This window comes from Hyaena hyaena, unplaced genomic scaffold (genome assembly GCF_003009895.1).
Source record: "Hyaena hyaena isolate Hyena2069 unplaced genomic scaffold, ASM300989v1 scaffold_26, whole genome shotgun sequence".
Lineage (NCBI taxonomy): Eukaryota > Metazoa > Chordata > Mammalia > Carnivora > Hyaenidae > Hyaena > Hyaena hyaena.
This window is the reverse complement of record NW_024080658.1, coordinates 4,559,585-4,582,894: the sequence shown is the minus strand read 5'-3', so window position 1 is coordinate 4,582,894 and position 23,310 is coordinate 4,559,585. Positions and strand designations below refer to the sequence as shown.

Sequence of the window (23,310 nt, the reverse complement as noted above, 5' to 3'; positions counted from 1 at the left end):
ATAAGGGAAGCAGTGGGCGGTGGGGGGCACAACTCTTTTAAAACTAGTAAGAGATTTAAAAATTAGAGGAAATCAGGTTTTTTTGAGGTTTTAATATGTCTCAAAAAGTCTTTTATGAAATCAATTGGACTCTTTACAGAAAATAACGTGTACATCCTGTAACAATTTCATATTGTTACCTTCCTAACCAGGTCATGAAACATACACAAGAGATCCTATTTCTTTGAGGTTATAAGAATTTAAAACATTACACACACACACACACACACACACACACACACACACACACACACACGGGTCATAAAAACACATGTAGGTAAGTAGATGATAGAGAGTAACTAAAAAGTTCATTATATGTCATCTAAGATCTATTTATACAAAGTAAATACACCTGGACAGGACCAAAGGCTATAGACCTTCTCATTCATCACCATGAAGAATCCTCTCTTGAAGAACTGCCTATTGACCAATGCTACCTCTTCTACAATTAAGAGCATGATATGTTAGAAAATCAAAAGAGATTTAGAAATCATGTATTTCATTGTAGGTTACAGGTTTTTCGTGAGGACAGGGAACAGCTCTGTCATATTTACAGCAATATATCAGGCATTACATTAATGCTAGCCCAAAGTCAAGTCCTTAAACTATTCAGGAAAAAAAAAATGGAATATTTCAAAAACACGCTTTTTGTTAATGTACTAGAAAGGTCACAATTATTAGGAAATTATACACACAGACATATATATAATTATATATCAATCTTACTATGTATCACAAAGGACAGGAAGTAGCCTGCTATAAAACACAAAAATAATCAGTAAATCAGGACTATGCAAAGTATAAATCAGAATATAGAAAGAAGAAATTGCAGGTGAGGCAGAGACCTGAACAAAATAAAGCAAGCCATGGAAATTTTTATTAAAATACACAAATTTGGCTCTGAGCATTCTGGCAATCAAAGCAATAAGGCAAACACGGTCATTTATATTATTCAAAGGAAGAAAAACATCAGATCTCATAGTAGGTTAAGACTTTCCCTAGTACTTAACCCTAATATAAAGTGTTCATGTAAGGTTTCAAAGCAAAAGTACTATGCAACTTTTTGAGAAACAGGAGACATTTCCATAATAGAATAATCACACCTGCTTTACCTTTCTGATAAATCTACATTTTTAATGTAAAACAAGGAAAGAATGGTCTCGTGAAAATTTTTATAACACACAAAATAGTCTGTACAAGCTATCAAAAAAAAAAAAAAGGAAAAAGGTTTGCCAAAATGAATTAATAGTTTCATCCCCTATCAATTCAAACTCCAGTTGTTCAAAAAATAGAATGAGATGCATTAGCAGTAAGCAGTAAATATTCAAAATAGAGAACAAATGATCGCTTTGGGCAGGTATTATTTGCAGTGTACAAACAAAACTGTTCATTCTGAAACATTTACTGAGCACCACCTGTGCTAGAAGCCTCATAAAGTTATAGTGACACAGTCTTCTAAAAAGTAGCCTCTTCAATTTGGCTGCCCAACAAGCTGGTGGTAGTTAATGCATTTATCTCTCCTGAGCTTTAATTTCCCCAGCTAGAAAATGCCATACGATAATGGCAATTTAAAATTTTTACCTCCCACCAACTTTGCTCTGGCTTACTGAGCATTTTCAGGGGAAAGTCCCATAGGTACTACACAATATAAAGGTACAAACTGGCTTTATCCATCCCACCCTCAAACCCTACTACTTGTGGGTTTTCTACCTCAGTATGGAGCACTCTGAGTCATCTTCCACACTCAACTCACAGTCATCTACCTTCTGAAATGGTCTCAAATTTATTTTCTCCAAGGCATTCAGAATGCTTCTAAAAAATTTCTAATTGGCATGGGAAAATGCTCATGAGATGCTACTAAAAAAAGCAGATATATAAAACTATAAACCATATAAATGCCAATATGTAAACAACCTGGGTTGCTCCCTCCTTGTAAGGAGAAAGACTAGAAAGAAATACGATAAAATGGTAATGGCAATGGCTCTCCAGGGAGTGATTATTGGGTATGCATTTTGTTTTCTTACCTATTCTTGGCCTTGTTTTCCATGATTTTTGGCAAAAGATTTGTGCAATAGATATGTAATATTAAAGGAGTATGTACACTCAAATCAACAGAATTTTCTATTTCTACTAACTTGCCTACATTTACCATGCTCACCAAATAACCTAGATAGCAGCACTCCTAAACTGTGGGAGCAGGGAACAGAACAGGGTACCAGACTATTCAGAATCTGAAGTAGCCAATCTGGTCTGAATACCATCTGCTATAGACTGAATTATGACCCACCCCCAAATTCTTATGTTAAAGCCTTAAACCCCAATGTGATGGTGTTTAAAGATGGGGCCTTTGGAAAGTAATTAGATTCAGTTGAGGCCATGAAGGTGAGGCCTTTACACAGAGATGAGTGCCCTTTAGACACCACATAAGAAGAGAGACACAGAGCCTGCTTCTATGTGCTCAAGTGCACTCTCGTTCTTTCTCTCTCTCCATCCACAGGCAGTACTGAGTATTCTAAGTCATGTAAAGACACAGTTGAAAGTGACAACCCTGCTGGCACCTTAACCTTGGATTTCTAGTCTCCAAAACTGTGAGAAATAAATGCCTGTTGTTTAAACCACCCAGTTTACTGTGTTTTGTTATGGCAGTTCTAGCCAAGATACCATATTTATCACACATTAGTTATATAATCTAAAACAAGATTATTTTAGCCCAGGTCTCCTCTGTTATAAAATGAGGGGAAAACCAGTATCTACTTCAGAAAGTAGTTAAAAGAGGATTAAATGAAATCATTTACAGCAAGAGCTCTGTGTACTAAATAATCAAGAAAAACTCAATAGGTCTTCACCATCACCTGTTACCCAGAAATGGAAATTAGAATCCAGAAGTCACGTATAGCACTTATCTCGGTCAAAGTCAGTTTCTGGAAAACTGGGTTTGATTAAGTTGGTCACCAAGTGTATAAACTCTCTTCACCCATCTCCATATGGGAGTAGGGGGGAATCAGGAAAATGGAGAAGGGGATTAGAGGTTGTATGTGTGACTACAAAAAATAAAATCTACGAAGCTGTAACATACCATTTCATGAAACTGAATTCGTATGTATAAATATGAATATGATCAAAACCCAATCTGGCATGAATAAGGATGACAAAATTTAAAAAATACTTCTTAGATACTGAAACTATAAGCTAATTATATTCAGTACAATAAAGAACAGATTCAATAAAGAAAGAGACAAGCTACAGAAATTAGATTTCAAGAAAAGGTAATCTTGGTGTCCTATTATTACTATGCATGTAACACTATAATTGCATTGTACTATATAAGTTTCTATCTCCTGATTCCATTTATAACTCTTGCAAAGAAAGGAAATAAGCTCCATGTCCCCTCCCAACAGGTGACTTTAAAAACAACAATGAGAATGAAGGGATGGGTAGGAGTGAGCAGTAATGCCGGCTTATGTGGCGACTAGGTAAAGGTTACTGGAGAAACTGCCACCCAGAAGTAAAATAGCTAAACTCAATCAGATACAGCAAACAGCTTTACAACATGCCCCTACTAGCTCCACTCTGGCAGCTTCAACCGTCCAAAGATAGTTTCCTTTACCTTCAAACATCAGGACAACTTAGACTTAGAAAACCAGTATTAAAGATGCTATAAGAAGAAAGCCAAAGGGACACGATCTTTTAAGAATAGCTATAAACTAAATATGGGAAAGCTGGCAAAAATGGCAAATGATCAAACTTAAGAAAAGGTTAGGAAGGGCAAATAGTTTCCTATGTATTACTTAAAACAGAGAAACAGAAGTACTTATAACCATACTCTCCATTCACCCTTTTTTGTCCCCCACCTCTTTCCCTACTTGCTCTGCTTCATCCAAACTTATTTTTACAGGATAAGGAATACAGAGTTCTGTGCTGAGAAAATCATCAAGCAGAAATCCTTATAGCAGCCACAATAAATCTGAGGTTAGAAACCCTGTGGCTTGTTTTTAACAAGGCCATGTTACCTTTCCCCTTAAAATCTCCTTGTCCCCAAACCACATGCATATGCACTTTTGTAGAGAGAAGGTCTATAGCTTTCACCAAATTCTCAAAGGGGCTCAAGAGTGAAAAGAGAGTAACAACTACTGAGATGCAGTAGAGAGCAAGCCAACGTGGTCTCATTTAGGGATTTGTTTCTCTTTATGTATGTATGTATGTGGGGAGAGGGGGAGAGAAAGAGAGACAAGGTATGAAGCAATAATCAATTCACTTCAGGGATAGCCAAACAACAGCAGGACAGCACTGAGATCACTAAAGGGAACAACACTATCAGAAAGAATAAGAATGCCAGGCCAAAGGACCAGAGGAAAGTCCAGCTTTCACCAAGATACCCAACAGAATGTCACTCTTACCCTGTCCTACCGAGACCAGAAAGTCCACTGTGAGGAAAGCTGGATGGAGGCTTCACCTGAACCACTCTGTGACCAAGACTAGTAATCCCCAAAGTGGACAGGAGAAAATATATGCCCTTATCCACAAGGTGATAATGAATGGGACTTGTAAGCTAAGAGTGTTGTAAACACAAGGAGGGGCTTGTGATTCTAATACAGAGAGATCCTTTCTGTATTTGAGAAGAATACACATTTTGGGGAAAGGCTGGTCTCTACCAAAAATATGAACATTATAAAAATATGCTTAGCACAAATCATATTCTGCAATGTTACAAATGTATCTTGGAGGTACATAGTTCTAAAGACACACAGTAACACCATCCTCAAGTAACTCAGTAATCCTGTTATCTTTTACAGTTTTTACAGCCACCTCTAGAAGCCATTATGGAGACACGTCTAATCAGCTGTCACTATGTAATCTGAAGCTCCTAAAGATGTTTTTCTATGAACAGCCTCTTGGATTAGAGAGGAAGATGAAATACAGTGTGTAGGGGGGAATAAAAATCATTGAAAGGCAAGAAAATCGTACAGAAAGATACAGGAAGGCTACAAAACAGACCAAATAATTCTCTTCCGCAATTGGCAGGAAGGATCCTGCCAGATGTTTGAAATAGAATTAACCTCTATGGGCGACACTGATAGAAATAAACTGCCTAACTATAAATAAATATATATCTAGGGAAGCATAAATAACTATCTAGGGAAGGGCTATCTTTGTTTTATTTTCCCTGAACTTATTTCAGATTATTTCTTCCATCCCATAAAAAAAAAAAAAAAGGTGGTCCCTCACAGCAATGTCCATAGATACAGAGCCAGCAGCTTATGCCAAGAAATTGTGCCAAAGGCAAATCAAACAGTATTTGCTTAAAATGCAGAGTTTAATCAGAGTATCTGCAATGTTTCAAAGCATTTTCAAACCAGGTAACATCACCTTAACAACAACAACAAATTCTCCCTTATCCCCAAAGGATATATATATACACACACACACCACCTTGCAGTAAAGATTATAATACTCCATTCAATAAAGGCATTATAAAATGGCTTACAGATGCTTCCTCTTCGTATTTTGGGGGAAAGAAATTTTAACAGTGAATTCATACATCCATTCTTTCATATATTCACCAGTTATTTATTCCAATCTATAATATGCCAGACATTTAGGTGCTGTCCAGCACTGGGTGAGGGAGACTTTAAAAAGAGGTTCTTGCAGCTCATATGCTAGTGTAGAAGAGCAGATACAACACACAGGATGACAGCCGGTGTTCCTGAGTGTACACAAATGCTGAAATGCTCCTAAAGAAAGTATCTGGGCAATCCTATACAGTTCTCTGCATTTTTAAAGTGAACAAACTATCTCTGCTAATAACAACCAAGAAATCAAGTTTGGGAGTCAAAGACCTGGCTTCCTACCTTGCCAAATAATGCAGTGCAAAAGAATATTCACTGGCTAAGAAAACAGGAGACCTGAATTGCTATCTTTACTCTTCCATTAAATACAATAAAATAGAGGAAAGCCTCCAAATAACCACACTGCCCATAAAAATATTTTTTAAATCATCTAGATTTTATCTCAAATGAAAAAATGACTTGGTTTAATGCTTATCGCGTGGCAATTATAATAAAGAGTTTTAGCGAAGACCAGATAAAAACCAGATTAAAAACCTACTACGAATAAAATTTTGTTTCTTTGCTAAGTTTTAAAAATGGAATCAATTATCTCTATTGTGCTTTTAGGTGCTAACAGTCCACAGAGATAAATGAAAAAAGTCAGTTTCACTAAAAAATATGGACTAGGAACCTTACGACTAACGACAAGGGTGGTCAGAGAGTAAGGACGGTAAACGGGATCACAGCTCCAGAAGGGACAAGAGTTCTAGACTAATGAGTCTATGTGGGCTCCTCACACACGCAAAAAAGGCCCCAGACTAACCCCGAAGAAGGAGGAGGTGTGAAGAGAGTCATGAGATTTTCTCCCCATCACTTACTTTATTTCAGACAAATAACCACTAGAACAGTGTCTCTCAAACTCGTATCACAGGCAGATCCTTTAATGGACATTTGGCACTGATGGACACCACTGATTTCAAGTTTTAAAAAAAGTTATTATCCTAATTTTAATTATATAAATAAAAGTTTAATAAAGTTAAGATTAAAACCATAACAAAACTACTATATATCTGTGACAGAGGTGACGCACATCATCTCCAGAGTTTTAATATGCAACATAGAGATGGAGGACATGGGTTACAGGTTGTGTTTCTAAGGCACTGTATTTCTCGTTCTAGTTCTACTAAATTAGAAGTTCCCTCTGCAGACTTACGGGTCATAAGGTAAAGCGACAAGCATTTTGTTACTGTCAGATGATCCTGCATCTAGGCCTGCATTTATTTATACATATATAAACCTCTGTCCGAGGAACACACTACACCTAGAAATTACTATTTCAACTAGGGAAATTCTGGGAACTAATTTCTAACCCCTTGATTTTATTAAGCTCTGCAGCTATTTATAACCTACTGCCATATTTAGACGTGGTTTTTAAAATATGCACAGCAATCTCATCAACTTCTTCCTCAAACAAATTACAATTATCAAGGCTTAGTAAAGTGGGAACACTTTACTCATCCCACTATCACATTCTTAATGTTAAAAATTGTGATTTTTTTTTACTCACACCTAACACTGTGAAGCTACTTAGGATACTATGTTTAGTTAAAACATGCCACTTTAGCAAATTATATGAAGGAATGGAAATAGCTTTTATTGGCACTGACTGGGTCATAAAGAAGACATAAAAATGTGATCTCTTCTCTAATGTGAAAGATTCATGCAGCCATCTTTCTCCGTACAGGCAGTACTAGAAAAGCACAGTCAGATTTTTCATTCAGCATATTCTGAAGATAAACACTCAGACTGAAATTTTAATTTTATTATTTTCACTAGTTTCCTCTGCATTAAATTAAGATTAGAAAGGAAATAACATTATTTCATGAAGTTTAAAATTCTACTGAGTATAAAAAAAAAGAAGGAAAGAGGGTTGGCAATTTTAATTATAAGACACATGGATTCAAAAACTGCAACCCACTTGCATAGATGTTCAGGTACAAAAAAAGGAGGGCATCGGAGAAAAATTTTAAAGCCAATGAAGCTTCTCCCTGTAAATGAAGAAGTGTGTGGGTCAGCACTGTGGTAGTAGCTATCAATGCCCTTTACCTGCTGAAAACTGTAGTTTCAGTACTCTGTTCTCTATCAGTACTGATCCTAACACACTTTTCCTGTTTGTATCACAGCTCACAAAATAATTGGTAAATAAAAACTCTCTCCTCTTTAACCATGGATTCTCCATGATGAACAAGAAAATTACTACCACTTCTCTTGTATATAAGAAGAGCATACAGGTTAAGAAGGAATGCTTCTGTACACCTCAATTGTAATTAGTTGGGAAGCTGAATATATAGTAACGCACACACTTAACAGTAAATGCCTAATTGATATTAGGCAGTATTATTTAACAGTCATTTTGTAAAAGAAACAACACAGCTTTCTCCCCAACCATGGTGTTTGCCATTATCTTTGCAGCTGTTTTACAAAGTTCACTGCAATAGTGTGACTTCTGCTGGTTTGTGCTTTAAAAAAAAAAAAAAAAAAGTGGGGCGCCTGGGTGGCTCAGTCAGTTAAATGTCTGACTCTTGATTTCAGCTCAGGTCTTCATCTCATGGTTTGTGAGTTCGAGCTCCATGTCCCTGAACTCATGGCACATGCTCTGGATTCTCTGTCTCCCTCTCTCTCTGTCCCTCCTCCACTTGCTCTCTCTCAAAAAAGTAAAAAAAATAAATATTAAAAAAAAAAAGTATTATGAACGATGCTCTGGTAGTTGGGACTTGTCCATTTTTAGCTACAAAATACATTATTTTTGGAAATAATTCTTTGGAAATTATTTTACATTTGTCCTGGAAAAACTATTGATTTGCCAAAAAAAAAAAAAAAGTCACCATATATTTTTAAACAAATGTTTTGATGACATTATGCCACCACTCGAAAAAGTTTTATGCATGACCAAAAACTTTGAAGAAAAGAGGGAAATGACTCAAGAAGTCAGTAAGGGGCACCTGAGTGGCTCAAGTGGTTGGAGCATTGGACTCTTGATTTTAGCTCGGGTCATGATTCCAGGGTTGTGAGATCAAGCCTCATGTTGAAAGCTGCACTGAGTGGCGAGCGTGCTTCAGATTCTCTCTCTCCCTCCCTCTGCCCTTTTCTCCCACTTGTATACTCTCTTTCTCTCTCTAAAGTTAAAAAATAAATAAATAAATAAAAACCTACATTCAGGCAGTCACAGTAATAATAACTGTCTCATGGTAATTCCTAATTACTTACTGAGCACCTATTATATTTCAATCAGTAGGTCAGATACTCCCCATATTTCATATTGAAGTAGGTATTAGTGTTTCCACTTGTCACATGTGTAACTTCCTCATAAAAAAGGTAACCACCAGTACTCAAAGCTGCCTTTCCCAGGTACCAAACCCACATCCTTTTCAATATGCCATAAAAATGTTTACACCCTTTAACTGATTCCTCTGCTAGAAATCAGTGGTAAGATTATAATTCAAATTTTGAAAAAAAAAAAAAAGTTATTCTATTAAGTGGTCATCAAAATTAGAAACTACTTAGTATTTCTGGTGACAGGAAGATTTATTTAACTGTGATACATTCATGTGTTTAAGAGTTTTAATAGTACAGGGGCGCCTGGGTGGCTCAGTCGGTTGAGCGTCTGACTTTGGCTCAGGTCATGATCTCACAGTTCATGGGTTCAAGCCCCATGTCAGGCTCTATGTTGACAGCTTGTTTCAGATTCTGTGTCTCCCTCTCTCACTGATCCTCCCTTGCTCATGATGTCTGTCTCTCAAAAATAAATTAAAAAAAAAAGTTTTCACAGTACAGCTTTAACAATGACAAAGATTATTTAAGTTCACTATATGTACTATAATGTGAAACAAACACAGAAGGTAATAAAAACGCTAACATTAACATTTTTAAGCAGTTTAAATTTTAAAAAGCATTCTAAGTTGAAGGAAATATACCAAATCATTAACAATCACTGTTAAGAGATATAAGATGAATAACTTTTCCGGTTTTCCAAATTGTCTAAAAAATTATTCTATAAACTTTTTATAATTAAAAAAAACATTAAAGAAAGAAAAACTTAGCAAGAGCTAAAAGTTCAAACACAGTACATTCTGTTCTTCAATTCATAACAAAATTCACATGCTCACAAAAGTGATAGTTAAGTTTAAAGATACAGATAAGATAGGGAGAGAAAAAGCAAAAGAGAGATGCAAGAATTTGAGGAGTTCAGTAACAGAAGCATTTCAAGAGGTAAACCAGATGTTCCTATGGAACTGCAGCAGAGGGTCCAGAAGACAGAAATTCATAATGTCAAAGGCTATATTCAGATCAAAGAGCAGAAAGTAGGGTCTATTTACTACAGAACTGTCCATTATACTGAAGAGATCCAAACCACACTAAGCTCTCAGCAAAATGCAAAATTAAAAATTAGTTGAAGGCTGTTGAGTAAGAAAGTACTGGAAAGATGAGAAGAGTGCTTCTCAGGGATTTCACTGGGAAAAAAGGAAGCTTAGCAATCAGGTTGAAACATAGAGGTCAAAAGCATAACTTAAATGAATAGTGTCTCATTTGAAGTAGTAAAAGGTAACAATAATTAGCAAACATCCATTTTATTTTATTTCAATACCATGTCTTTCTTTCCAAGCATTTCTCTCCTGTTTTACTTGTATATAGATTAGGCAATGTTTGAGACACTTTCTCCAAGGACTTCTCAAAACCAGGCAACAAAAACTCGTTAAAAAGATATTCCTGTTGGGGCACCTGGGTGGCTTAGTCGGTTAAGCGTCCGACTTCAGCTCAGGTCATGATCTCACAGTTCGAGGGTTTGAGCCCAGCATCAAGCTCTGACAGCTCAGAGCCTGGAGCCTGCTTCGGATTCTGTGTCTACCTTTCTCTCTGCTCCTCCCCTGCTCATGCTTGCTCTCCTTCTCTCCGCAACCCCCCTTCTCTCTCTCAAAAATAAACATTAAAAAAATTTTTTTAAAAGATAGTCCTGTGTCCAGAGGCAACATGGTTCAAATGCTCTCACAAAACACTTTGCAGGTCACATTTCAAGAGAGTAGGAGGTACATATTCTGGTTAAATTAATCACAACATGTAAAAAGTAAAAAAAGATTCTAAATGTTTGTACCTAATAAATTTACCTTCCCTACAAAATTAAAATGGAATCTACTAATGATTTGCAAAGTGGTATGAAGCCACTTGAGCAGGATATATTTAATTTCTTAGGAAGAAAATCTTACCTTCCAATTGCCTATTATTTCTATTCAACAACTTAATCAAGAAAATCTACACAAATGAAATGCTATGATATGCTGTTTGCTATAGTTGTGATGCATGAACTTTTCCAAAGAGACCTCTGTTTAGATGATAATCATCTCGCACTGAATAATGACTAGTACATTAAATGCTTGTCCAGAGAAATTAACTAAACTTGCATGAATATTTCAGGTCAAAAGATCTCATAGTACCTACCATCTACTAAACAATAACATTTTACAGATGATGGCATAAAACAAAAACTTCAGCAGACATCTGCTCTATCAGAAATAAAGGCAGACAGAGCCATAACCTACACAGTAAACAGAAGGCCTTTTCATTGTTCCAATGCCCTATATATCTCCTTAGTAGGAGAGATTACCCTACCTCATACCTGTTTACCCAATTTTGAGCTTCACTTCTTTATACATTATTTTGCTTGGGCAGCGATAAAAAAATACCACATACCAGGTGGCTTAAACAATAGAAATTTATTTTCTCGCAGATCTGGAGGCTGGGAAGTCCAAAGATCAAAGTGTTGCCTCCTTCAGTTCCTGGTCAGAGCCATCCTCCTGGCTGCCCTACGTCTCCCTGTGTCCTCACATGGTGGAAAGAATGAGTGCACAAGTTCTCCAGCATCTCTTCTTGTAAGGACTTGAATCACATCAGACTACGATTCTAAACTCAGGATTTCATTTAACTCTAGTTACCTCCCAATAGCCATATCTGCAAATACCATCACACTGGGGGGTTAGGGCTTCAACAAATAAAATTTAAAGGACACCAACAACATGTGAAATTTGTTAGCCCATAACAATTTCTATTTAACTTTCTCAATCTGGCAATGATGTGTGCATAGGGATGGATGACATAATCTAAAAATGTTTATTTAAATCATACAAACTTTTTTTGTTTTTTTAATTTCTAGGAGAGAGAGAGAGACAGCGTGAGCAGGGGAGGGTCAGAGAGTGAAGGAGATACAGACTCTGAAATAGGCTCCAGGCTCTGAGCCGGCAGTCAGCACAGAGCCCAACGTGGGGCTCGAACCCAAGAATCGGGAGATCATGACCTAAGCGAAAGTCGGACACTTAACCGACTAAGCCACCCAGGGGCCCCTAAATCATACAAACTTTTTAATAAGAAAATGACTGATATCAATATTCACAGAAAAAGCTGTAAGAAATAGTGACATCACTGTTTTATAAATGCTAAGATCCTATCAGCACTGAATGACATATAATCATGCAGGTTATATATGCTACATTATTTCTAATTTTAGCTATCTTTATTATTTTTTAAAGCCATAATATAACTAATAATAGCCTGCATTTATTGGTAGCTTCCATACTTCACATGTATTTGTGATAACCCTCCCAACAGTTCTATGATGTAGATACAGTTATTACTCCCATTTTACAAAGAAAGTATAAGGAATTGTCCACTAGTGGAGGACAATTGTACAAGAGAGTTTAAAAGCGTAAAATATGACTGGCCTCTAATAATTCCCTATCTGGAAAAAGAGCTAATCACAAATCTATAAACCTTCATTTGATTATAATAAAGAGCCTACCTTTGTTCGATTTTAATCTTAAAGAGAAGCTCTTATGCTACAACCTCTGGAGAGAGCCAAGATGAAACTGGGCGGAAAGGATCAAGTTCTCACCAGATGGAAGTCTTACAGACATGAGGGCGTTTTCCAAAATATTTGATTCAAAGTAGAAAGAACAGAGAGTGTATCTTCTCAAATAATACATCTACTTTAAAACTCTTCTTGCTGAATCTCCCCTAAAATGAAGACGTACAATGAACACAAATAAAGGAAAATTTCCAAAAGACAGTGTGATTCCTCCCTTTTCTCAATTAATACACATTTAAAGTTACTCTGCAGCTATTTTATTCCTATCATTCCAAAGACACATGATGATGCATTTCGCCTTAGATACTACTGCTATTTTTATAAAACAGCACTCCTTAATGTTACATAAAACTGTTAGACTGTTATTGATGGGAAGGAAAAACACAGAAATTTAGAATATCATGAAATCTTTTCCAGACTCAAAATTATGACTAGCGCTAAAATTCAAAGATTGAAGGAAATAGATAAGAATGTAATTCTTTTGAACTGTAAGCATATACTACAGGAAGTATGCATAGCATGAAAACAACATAGCATTTTACAGTGTTTATAAATCAACATCCAGCAGATGTTATGATTAAGAATATCCACAATTTGTTTAATTATAAATTGTTTAAATTGTCAAATTAGCAAGAACTCATATCTGCTTCAAATGCTCTATTGAAGAAATATGCAAATCATAAATATAGGCAGCACAACCAACAACGAACACTATTTTACTATTTGTTTCCTAAGAGTTAGTTCTTGAAATATACCTATTTCTCAAAATTTTCAATACAGAAAGCAGATGCAATATCAACTAGAAAAATATTTATAAAATGTAGCTGGGGCACAACTTACTTGATATTATGCAAATCACCCAGTCTTTCAGGTTATAAAAGACTGTGCCTTTTGTTTCTCTTATTTATAAGCAACCAGAGTATGTCTAAAATAAACTTTAAATTCTGATTCCTTACAGTGTTTCATACTAGAAAATAACCAGAAGTTTGCCCTAAAGACAAATGGAACATCTGGTAAAGTGTATAACGTGCTTCAGGATCACATCTGTTGCTTAGGTTAGTATTCCAATGTGATAGCTCTAATCTCAATGCTAAGTAGTAAAGGCACAACTGAGAATAAAAAGGTACTAAATAAAGAAGCACCTTCTTCAGCCACAGAGTGCTTTCTTTTTCTCAGCAATGTGCTAACAACTAAGCCTCACAGAGTGCTTGGGAGAAATATTTCTGTAATAAGTACACACTTCAGTTCAAAACACATACCTATTCAATAGACTCCTTCTACTTTGCGATTGCTGATCACATCTCTCCCCCAGTACATTAACGTAGGCATTAATCAAGACAGGATGTGTGCTAATTCTTGTCTGTGATTCATCAATCTATCCTGCTTTTATTTTCAATTCACCCACAAGAGAATGTGGAGTAGAAGAAACAGGAAAGGAAAACTAGAAAGTCCAGATAATCCGAAGAGATGGCATTATCAATTCAAAAAAGGCTGCTTTCACAAGCACACCATGCTCAGCAGCCTTTCTCCTCCATTTACTTTTAACTTTCAATTTTCTGCCATAAACAGCAACAACAAAATTCTATGCTTACCACAGTATAAATTGCCTTATATTTGTGACGCTTTTAAAAGCCCCTACTGTGCCATCAAAGGTTCCCAAACAAGGAAAGATCTGCACAGCAGGAGAGGAACCCACTTACATTTTCTAACAGCTGTGAAGGATCAGTCCCCTAGAGTAATAGAAATCAACTGCAAACTGAAAAGTGTTTAGAAATAAAATGTTTCCATCATGCTATCAGCTACTTCCATTAGTACCCATGCAAGAGACATTGCATTTTACCCAGGATTTTAATATAATAAACTTTACTGACAGTAGAAAAGAGAATACAATTACAGACTAATCCTACTATTAAACACAGGAAGTCATCAATGAAGAGAATGAATACTTAACTTCCATTTCTGCCGATTAACTACTGGACTAAAGAACTAATCACAAATGCCTTAGGGGATAGTTTACAAGTGTGACTTATGAAACTTATTTTGGGTTCCATATTCTGGATTAAAACCATATTACTTAAAATATAAAACATTTACCATGACATCAGGAAGTGATTTTACACCAAGTTCAAAGTCAATGATAAGCCCTGTGGAGTGAATTTTGTTTATGGTGTAGTGGTTCTGTGCATATCTTGACTACCTACTAACCAGAAAGAATAATCTACATATCCTAGAAAATGAAAGATGAGTGACCAAGTGGGCTCAAGTCACCCATACTACATTAAAAACAGGAGATTGTGAAAAAGATAATTAAAATCATTACAGACTGAGTTCCGATTCCAATTCCAGATGATTTCCACCAGTATTTTCTGAGCACCCATCTCTATTTCTAGGCATTACGGTAAAAACTGACAGCCAGCCTTGAACTGAGACACAGGCCTTGCCTTCAAGCAGTTCACAGTAGGTAAGAAAGCCACATCAACAACACCCTATGATAAATTCAATAGATACACAGGGTACAGAATTAATGCCAGGGGACTATGGGACCAAGGGCATTGGGAAAGGCTTTAAAGAGGTTCAAAACCTGTGCTGGTTTCTGAAGGATGGGCAAGAGCTTCACAGGCAGAAAAAGTGAAAGCAGTATTCCAGCCTAAGAAAACCACTATGCAAAGGCAAAGTGTGAAAGAGACAGAATTTTTAGGGAACTCTATAAACAATCTCATACCATATGATGTGCAGAGAAGAACGAACAGGAAATAAGGCAGAAACATAGGCCTGAGACGAATCTCAAAGGACCACAGGCCAGGGAGAGACTTGGACTTTATTACTGTGCAGGCAAGAAGGTGCCAGAGAAGGGTTTTAAAGGGCGGGGGTGCGGGGGCAGGGGATAGTGACACTCTCAGACTTCTGTTTTAAAGCATCATTTTGGACTGGAAGATGGACTAAAAAGGAAAAGAAAAGTCTTGGACAAAGAAACCTTTATGAGGCTACTGTAATAATTCAGGCCTGAGATGATAAGAAAGGCCTGAAGTTAGGCATGTGGACACTGAGCAGTTAACATGAAAAACAGAATATACTCAACAACTTCACATGTTACCTTTAAGGGGGGCTCATGCAAAAAGTAAGTGTGCCATCAACAAAATATCAATTCTAAAAAGCATTTTAGATGTACACTGTATTAAAGAATTATCTCAAAACAACTTTAATTGGTGAGATTCAACAGCGTTTACATTCAACAAAAAGACAAGAAATCCACATCCTGCCTGCCCTAACCTTGGAGCCCCAGCAAGAGACACAAATCACAAACCGGTGTCCTAAGATCACAAATCAATAGTGCAATCAGCAAGTTTTCAAATAAACAACTGCTACAATTTATAATTACATTATTTGGTTATTATATCATCTAAAGACAGAGGAATTCAAGAGAAATTAATGCAGCCATTTGACAGACTTTATGGAGTGTTTTCTACTTGGTTTTAATTTTTTTTTTTTTTTTTTTACGTTAGAAGGGCCAGGAGACATTTGTTTAATCTGGAGCACTTTTATAGGGTTTTAAAACTACATCATTTCCAAACTGTTTTTCCCACGGCTGCTTTCGTTTCTGGAATAACTTTAGAATCTACTGAAAACTACTAAATTTTTTAAAACTTCTAACAATGAGGTGACTAAGTTATTTATTTATTTCATGATTCCTTTTAAAAGTTATTTTTAATAGAAATTTAGTTACAAAAGCAATCATTCATTCACATAAGAAACCTACAATGCCCAAGATGCTAATCTACAGTGAATCAGGTCTGACTACTACCCACATATACTTATAATACAAGTTAAGGATAGTTAAAAATAAAGTACTTCAAAAGGTCAAGAGACACATTCTGACGACAGCTTAAATGTAACACAACAAAATGTTACGGTCCGTGCAGAGCAATAAAAAATAAAGATAAATACCATATTTAGCCAGTCCAATTTAACTCCCTTATTTCCCTCACTTCTATCTCTATGATAATTTGTATCATTGGAGAAAACTAAAAAAAAAAAACCTTTGAATAACAGGAGGAAAGTTCCAAAAACTTTATAACAAGCAACCATTATCAAACTCACCACAAACATATTGAACAGTAGATACCTTCTTCTGAATATGCTCAAGTACTAGCTCTAATAACATGCAATAAAATATAGTGACAGAAAATGAATACATTGCAGAAGGTGAACCTCACAAATATAATGCTGAGTAAAAGGAGTAAGACATAAAGAAAACCCACATTGTCATTACGATTATGAAGTTCAAAATCAAATGAAACTGAATGCATAATGCATATAAACATAGTTGGCAAACCTATAAAAGATAAAGTTCAGAACAGTCAGAACACTACTTAGGGGGAAACACAAGGAAGATGTAACCAGGCCATAACACTAAAGGAGATGTGGTATGCAATCCATGTTCTATTTCTTGACCAAAGTAGTGGTTATGTGAATAATGGCTTTATAATCATTCATTAAACCACATTTGTTTTATGTACTTCTGTAAATAGATTATCCAATAAACATGCTGTTAATAGGATATGGGAAGTAGTATTTTTTTAATGAGGCAAATAGTTCAAAATTAATGACTACCTTGATTTAAAAATAATAATAATAATGTGCAAGTGGTCTAGTCATGTTAGAAAAGTCTGGTACTTCCTCAACTGATTATACATGGTTACCATACAACCCAGCAATTCCCTCCTAAGTATATACCCAATAGAAATTACTACATAATGCCCACACAGAAACTTGTATAGAAGTGTTTATAGCAGCATAACACCCCAATGTCAATCTACTAATAATTAAACAAATCTGGAATATTACTCAGCCATAACAAAGAATGAAGTTCTGATACATGCTACAAAATGGATGAACATAAAAAATGTTGAAGATTCTGAAAGCCAGACACAAATGGACAGATACTACATGATTCTACTTATATGAGGTGGCCAGAAAAGTCAAATTCATATAGACAGAAAGTAGATTAAAGGTTATCGGGAGCTTCAGGGAAAAGGAATGAGAAGTTACTGCTTAATAGATATTCTGTCTGGAGTGATGACTAAGTTTTGTAAACAGCGGTAATGGCTGTACAACATAAGGACTATAATTAATGCCACGTAACTGTACATTTAAAAAATTGTTTAAATGTACAGGGCATCCAGGGGCACCTGGGTGGCTCTGCCGGATAAGCATCAGACTTCATCTCAGGTCATGATCTTGCTGCTCGTGGGTTTGAGCCCGACACTGGGTTCTGTGCTGACAGCTCAGAGCCTGGAGGCTGTTTCAGATTCTGTGTCTCCCTCTTTCTCTCTGCTCCTCCCCGACTTGCACTCCATGTCTGTCTGTCTCTCTCTCTCAAAAATAAACATTAAAAAAAATTTTTTTTAATTGTTTAAATGACAAGTTCTGTTATAGGTACATTTTACAATTTAAAAGTATGTATACCAAAAAAAGACTGAAGTACTGATACATGATACAAAAGGGGTGAACCCTGAAAACATGCTACTTGAAAGAAGTAAATCACAAAAGACCACACAAAATATGATTGCATTCATATGAAATGTACAAAACAGAGACCTATATAGAAACAGAAAGCAGATGGGTAGTTGCTTAAGGCTAGAAGTGAAAGGTCAGGAACAGGGAGGTGACAGCTAATGGTACAAGATTTCTTTGTGAGATGATGAAAATGTTCTAAAATTGCAGTGATAGCTGCATATATCTGTGGATATACTAAAAAACAATGAGTTATACACTTAAAATAGATGAATTGTATGGTACAGGAATCATATGCCAAAAAGTTGTTTTTAAAAATGTGTAAAATTCACTAACACAGATGAAAACAATGTTTCTACCCTCATCTGTTTAGAGGTAATAAAGTAGATGATAGAATAGCCTAATTATATTTTTATATGACTATACATTTCTGAATTAAACAATCAAAAAGAAAAACAGCTCCTCTCTTCCTTTATCCCTCAACCTCACCAATAATAGCACTTACTGGAAATATGTGGGGGGTGGGAAGGAGATACAAGAAGTTTGAAAAGAAGTTCTAAGCTGAAGTAATTTCTTGAAGGTTACTATAACAGACATCTAATAAGCCCAGGAAAGGGAGTACTAGATTTACTAACTCTTCCAGATTGCTGAAACATTCTCACCCTAACTACCATTAACTACCATTATCTAGAGTGATTTACATTGGGATTTAATCATCACCTACTTTTCTTCAAATTTTCAGTGTATAGAAGAAAAACGTCTAATATAATTAGATAAGCAAATACTCAAAGATTAGTTCTGCTCTCTGCATTCATCCTAAATAAAGAAAAAAGTGAAAACACAGGTAGAAAATGTTTTAAGGATATCTGTTACATGAAGCAAGTGAATACAAGTGAATACAAAACCCATTCATTATTCTCAACACATTAAAGGCTCTGAGAAGCAAATAAAATGTGAGAATACGAACATGTATCATTGCTAAGTCCACAGCAAGTTTCATCAAAATTAGTGATAGTGTTGTGTCTCAGAGAATATATTCAACCCCAATGCTTATTCAGGTAAACTTTTTGTTTCCCAGCATTTCTTTTTTTTTTTTTTTTAAGGTGTTGTTTTTTTGTTTTTTTTTTTTTTTTTTTTGAGAGGGAGAGAGAGAAAGCCTGTGAGCACAAGTACAAGCGGAAAAGGGGCAGAGAGGGAGAAAGAAGAGAATCCCAAGCAGGCTCCGTGCTTGGGACCCTGATGAAGGGCTCAATCTCACAAACCATGAGATCATAACCTGAGCCAAAATCAAGAGTCAGTGCTTAACCAACTAAGCCACCTAGGCAGTCCCTGTTTCCCAGCATTCTTAGATCAAAGATAAAATAGCCCTGATGCAAACACAGTTTACTACGTTAAGAAGTTTGATAGCCACTCCTAATGAGACCAAACATTTGGTTAAACTAATTTAGGAAATATAAGAACCTTCATTTTCCATTTATAAATAACAACCCATTTGCCCATTTTATCCATGATATACATATATACATTTAATGAAATGCCACTAATATAGTCTCCAGTTCAAGACCAAAATGTCACCTTTTAGTTCTGATTTACTCCCCATTCTATACCAATCTGGTTTTCAGTAGGGGGAAGGTGTGTTTAAAAAGCCCTGAGGATACTCCAAGTATATGTACTGTCTTACATTACTTTCTTTTGGTTGCTCAACATGTACTAAATTTACATTTCCTCACTACCACATTATATTCTTCAATTGTTTAAATTTTCCCTCAAAACACTACTACCAAGAAGTCCTACCTACAAATAAATTTGTAAAAAAATTTTTAGTGTTTATTTTATTTTTCAGAAGACAGAATGCGAGCAGGGGAGGGGCAGAGACAGAGTGCATACAGACGATCTGAAGCAGGCTCTGGGCTGACAGCAGCACACTTGATGTAGGGCTCAACTCACAAAACTCACAAACATGAGATCACAACCTGAGGCAAAGTCGGATGCTCAACTGACTAAACCACCCAGGCTCCATGAAATATAAAATGTAATAAATCCTACAAAAGAAATACTCATCCTAAAAGGGGGGAGGTGTATAAAGTTTCCATTTGGAAATTTAAGATTCAATAGATTAAACACAACTTTTTATTTTAAATCCAGTATAGTTAACATACAGTGTTATATTAGTTTAAGGTGCACAATATAGTGATTCAACAGTTCTATACATTAATCAGTGCTCATTAAGTAAACAGACTCTTAATCTCCTTCACCTATTTCACCCATCCTCCATCCACCTCCCCTCTGATAACCATCAGTCTGTTCTCTATAATTAAGAGTCTGTTTTTTGGTTTGTATATTTTTTTCTTCATTTGTTTTTCTTAAATTCTATTAGTGAAGGCTTATGACTTATTTTATTTAGCATTATACTCTCTAGATCCATCCACGTTGTTGCAAATGGCAAGAGTTCATTCATCTATACGGTTCAGTAATATTCCTGTGTGTGTGTGTGTGTGTGTGTGTGTGTGTGTGTGTGTGTGTTTCACCACTTATTTATTCATCCATCTATTATTGATGGACACTTGGGCTGCTTCAGAATTTATCTATTGTAAATAATGCTGCAATAAACATAGGAGTGCATATATCTCTTTGAATTAAGTTTTTGTATTTTCTGGGTAAATACCCAGTAGTGCAATTACTGGATTATAGGGTAGTCCTATTTTTAACTTTTTGAGGACTCTGCATAACGTTTTCCACAGGGGCTGTACCAGTTTGCATTCCCACCAATATTGCTCAAGAAGTGTTCCCTTTCCTCCACATCCTCATCAACCCTTATTTCTTTTGTTTTATAATTTTAGCCATTCTGAAAGGTATTAGGTAACAGCTCAGTGTGGTTTTGATTTGCATTTCCCTGAGGATTAGTGATGCTGAGCATCTTTTCATGTGGCTGTTGAGCATCTGGATGTCTTCTGCCCATTTTTCAACTGAATTATTTGCTTTTTTGAGTGTTGAGTTATTTAAGTTCTTTATATATTTGGGATGCTAATCCTTCATCAGATAAGTCATTTGCAAGTGTCTTCTCCCCTTCTGTAGGCTTTTAGTTTTATTGACTGTTTTCTTCACAGTATAAAAGCTTATTTTGATGTAGTCCCAATAGTTTATTTTTGATTGTTTCTGTTTCCTTAAGAGACTTATCTAGAAAAAAATGCCGCTATGGCCAATGTCAGAGAAATTACTGCCTGTGCTCTCTTCTAGAATTTTTATGATTCCAAGTCTCACATTTAGGTCCTTAATCCATTTTGAGTGTATTTTTGTATATGGTGTAATAAAAGTGGTCCAGTTTCACTCTTTTGCATGTAGCTGTTCAGTTTTCCCAACACCTTTTGTTGAAGAAACTGTCTTTTCCAGATTGCATATTCTTTCCTGCTTTGCTGAAGATTAATTGGCCATATAACTGTGGGTTTATTCCCGGGCTTTCTATTCTGTTCCATTGATTTATGTGTCTATTTTTCTGCCAGTATCATACTGTTTTGATTACTGCAGTTTTGTAGTATAACTTCAAATATGTAATTATGATACATCCACTTTTGCTCTTTTTTTTTTTTTTCCCCCAAGAGTGCTTTGGCTATTTCGGGTCTTTTGTGGGTCCATACAATTTTTAAGATTGTTTTAGTTCTGTGAAAAATCCTATTGGTACTTTGATAGGGATTACAAAAAATCTGCTTTGGGTAGGGACAATATAGACATTTTAACATTAATTCTTCCAATTCATGAGCATCTTTCGACTTATTTGTATTTTCAACTTATTTCATCCATGTTTTAAACTTTTCAGAGTTCAGGTTTTTTCACCTCCTTGGTGAAGCTTATTCCTCTGTATTTTATTATTTTGAGTGTAATTGTTAATGGGATTGTTTTCCTAATTTCTCTTTCTGATGCTTCATTATTAGTGTATAGAAATGTAATGGATTTCTGTGTATTGATTTTGTATCCTGTGAACTTACTGAACAAGAGTAATCTTTGTCTTAATCCTGACATTTCCCCCCATTGAGTATGATGTCAGCTGTGGGTTTTTTTCCAATGTTGGCCATTTTATGTTGAGGTATGTTCCCTCTAAACCTACTTTGTTGAGGGTTTGGATGTAGTACTTCTGTCAAATGCTTTTTCTGCATCTCTTGAAATGATCGTATGGTTTTTTTATGCTTTTTCTTGTTGACATGATGTATAACATTGACTGATTTGCAAATATTGAACCACGCTTCCATCCCAGGAATAAATCCCATTGATCATGGTGAATAATGTTTTTAAAGTATTGTTGGATATAGATTGCTAATATTTTGATGATTTTTGCATATATGAGATATTGGCCTGTAGTTCTCCTCTTTTTGCAGCGTTTTTATCAGATTTTGGTATCAAGATAATACTGGCCTCACAGAATGAATTTGGAAGGTTTCTTTCCTCTTCACTTTTTTTGGACTAGTATGAGAATAATAGGTATTAGCACTTCTTCAAATCTTTAGAATTTACCTATGAAGCTGTCTGGTCCTGGACTTCTGTTGGGGTTTTTTGATTACTGATTCAAATTCATTGCTGGTAACTGGTCTATTCAAATTTTCTGTTTCTTCCTCCTTCAGTTTTGGGAGGCTATAGGTTTCTAGGAATTTATTCATTTCTTCTAGGTTGTCCAATTTGCTGTCATGTAATTTTTCATAATATTTTTTATAATCTTTTGTATTTCTTTGGTGTTGGTTATTATTTATCTTCTTTCATTTCTGGTTTTGTTTATTTGAGTTTCTCTCTCTTTTTTTTTTCTTTTGAATCTGGCTAAAAGTTTATCGATTTTGTTGATCTTTCCAAAGTACCATCTCCTAGTTTCATTGATCAATTTTTTGTTTTAAGTTTCTGTTTCATTTATTTCTGCTTGAATCTTTATTTCCTTCCTGGTTTAAGGTTTTGCTTGTTCTTCTCTTTCTAGCTCTTTTAAGTGTAAGGTAGATTGAGATTTTTCTTGCTTCTGGAGGTAGTCCTGTATTGCTATAAACTTCATAAGCTTTCTATAGTTTTTAGTGTAGTGATTTTTCACCTCTTTGGTTATGCTTATTCCTAAGTATTTAATGGATTTTGGTGTAATTGTAAATGGGATCAATTCCTGGAATTCTCTTTCTGTTACTTCATTATTGGTGTATAGGAATGCAACTGATTTCTGTGCATTGATTTTATATCCTGTGACTTCGCTGAATTCATGAGTCAGTTCTATCAGTTTTTTCATTGAATCTTTTGGGTGTTCCATATAGAGTATCATATCATCTGCAAAGAGTG

The 23,310-nt window shown here is 35.6% G+C and overlaps 1 protein-coding gene and 1 non-coding gene across 2 annotated transcripts in view; one reads left to right on the top strand and one right to left on the bottom strand.

The window, feature by feature from the left end:
- Positions 1-23,310, bottom strand: part of EIF3H (eukaryotic translation initiation factor 3 subunit H) — a 98,751-nt gene that overhangs the window by 21,043 nt on the left and 54,398 nt on the right. The gene's annotated exons all lie outside the window — the stretch shown is intronic.
- Positions 9,223-9,307, top strand: TRNAQ-UUG. Its single transcript has one exon. It is a non-coding gene; the product is annotated as a tRNA-Gln (tRNA).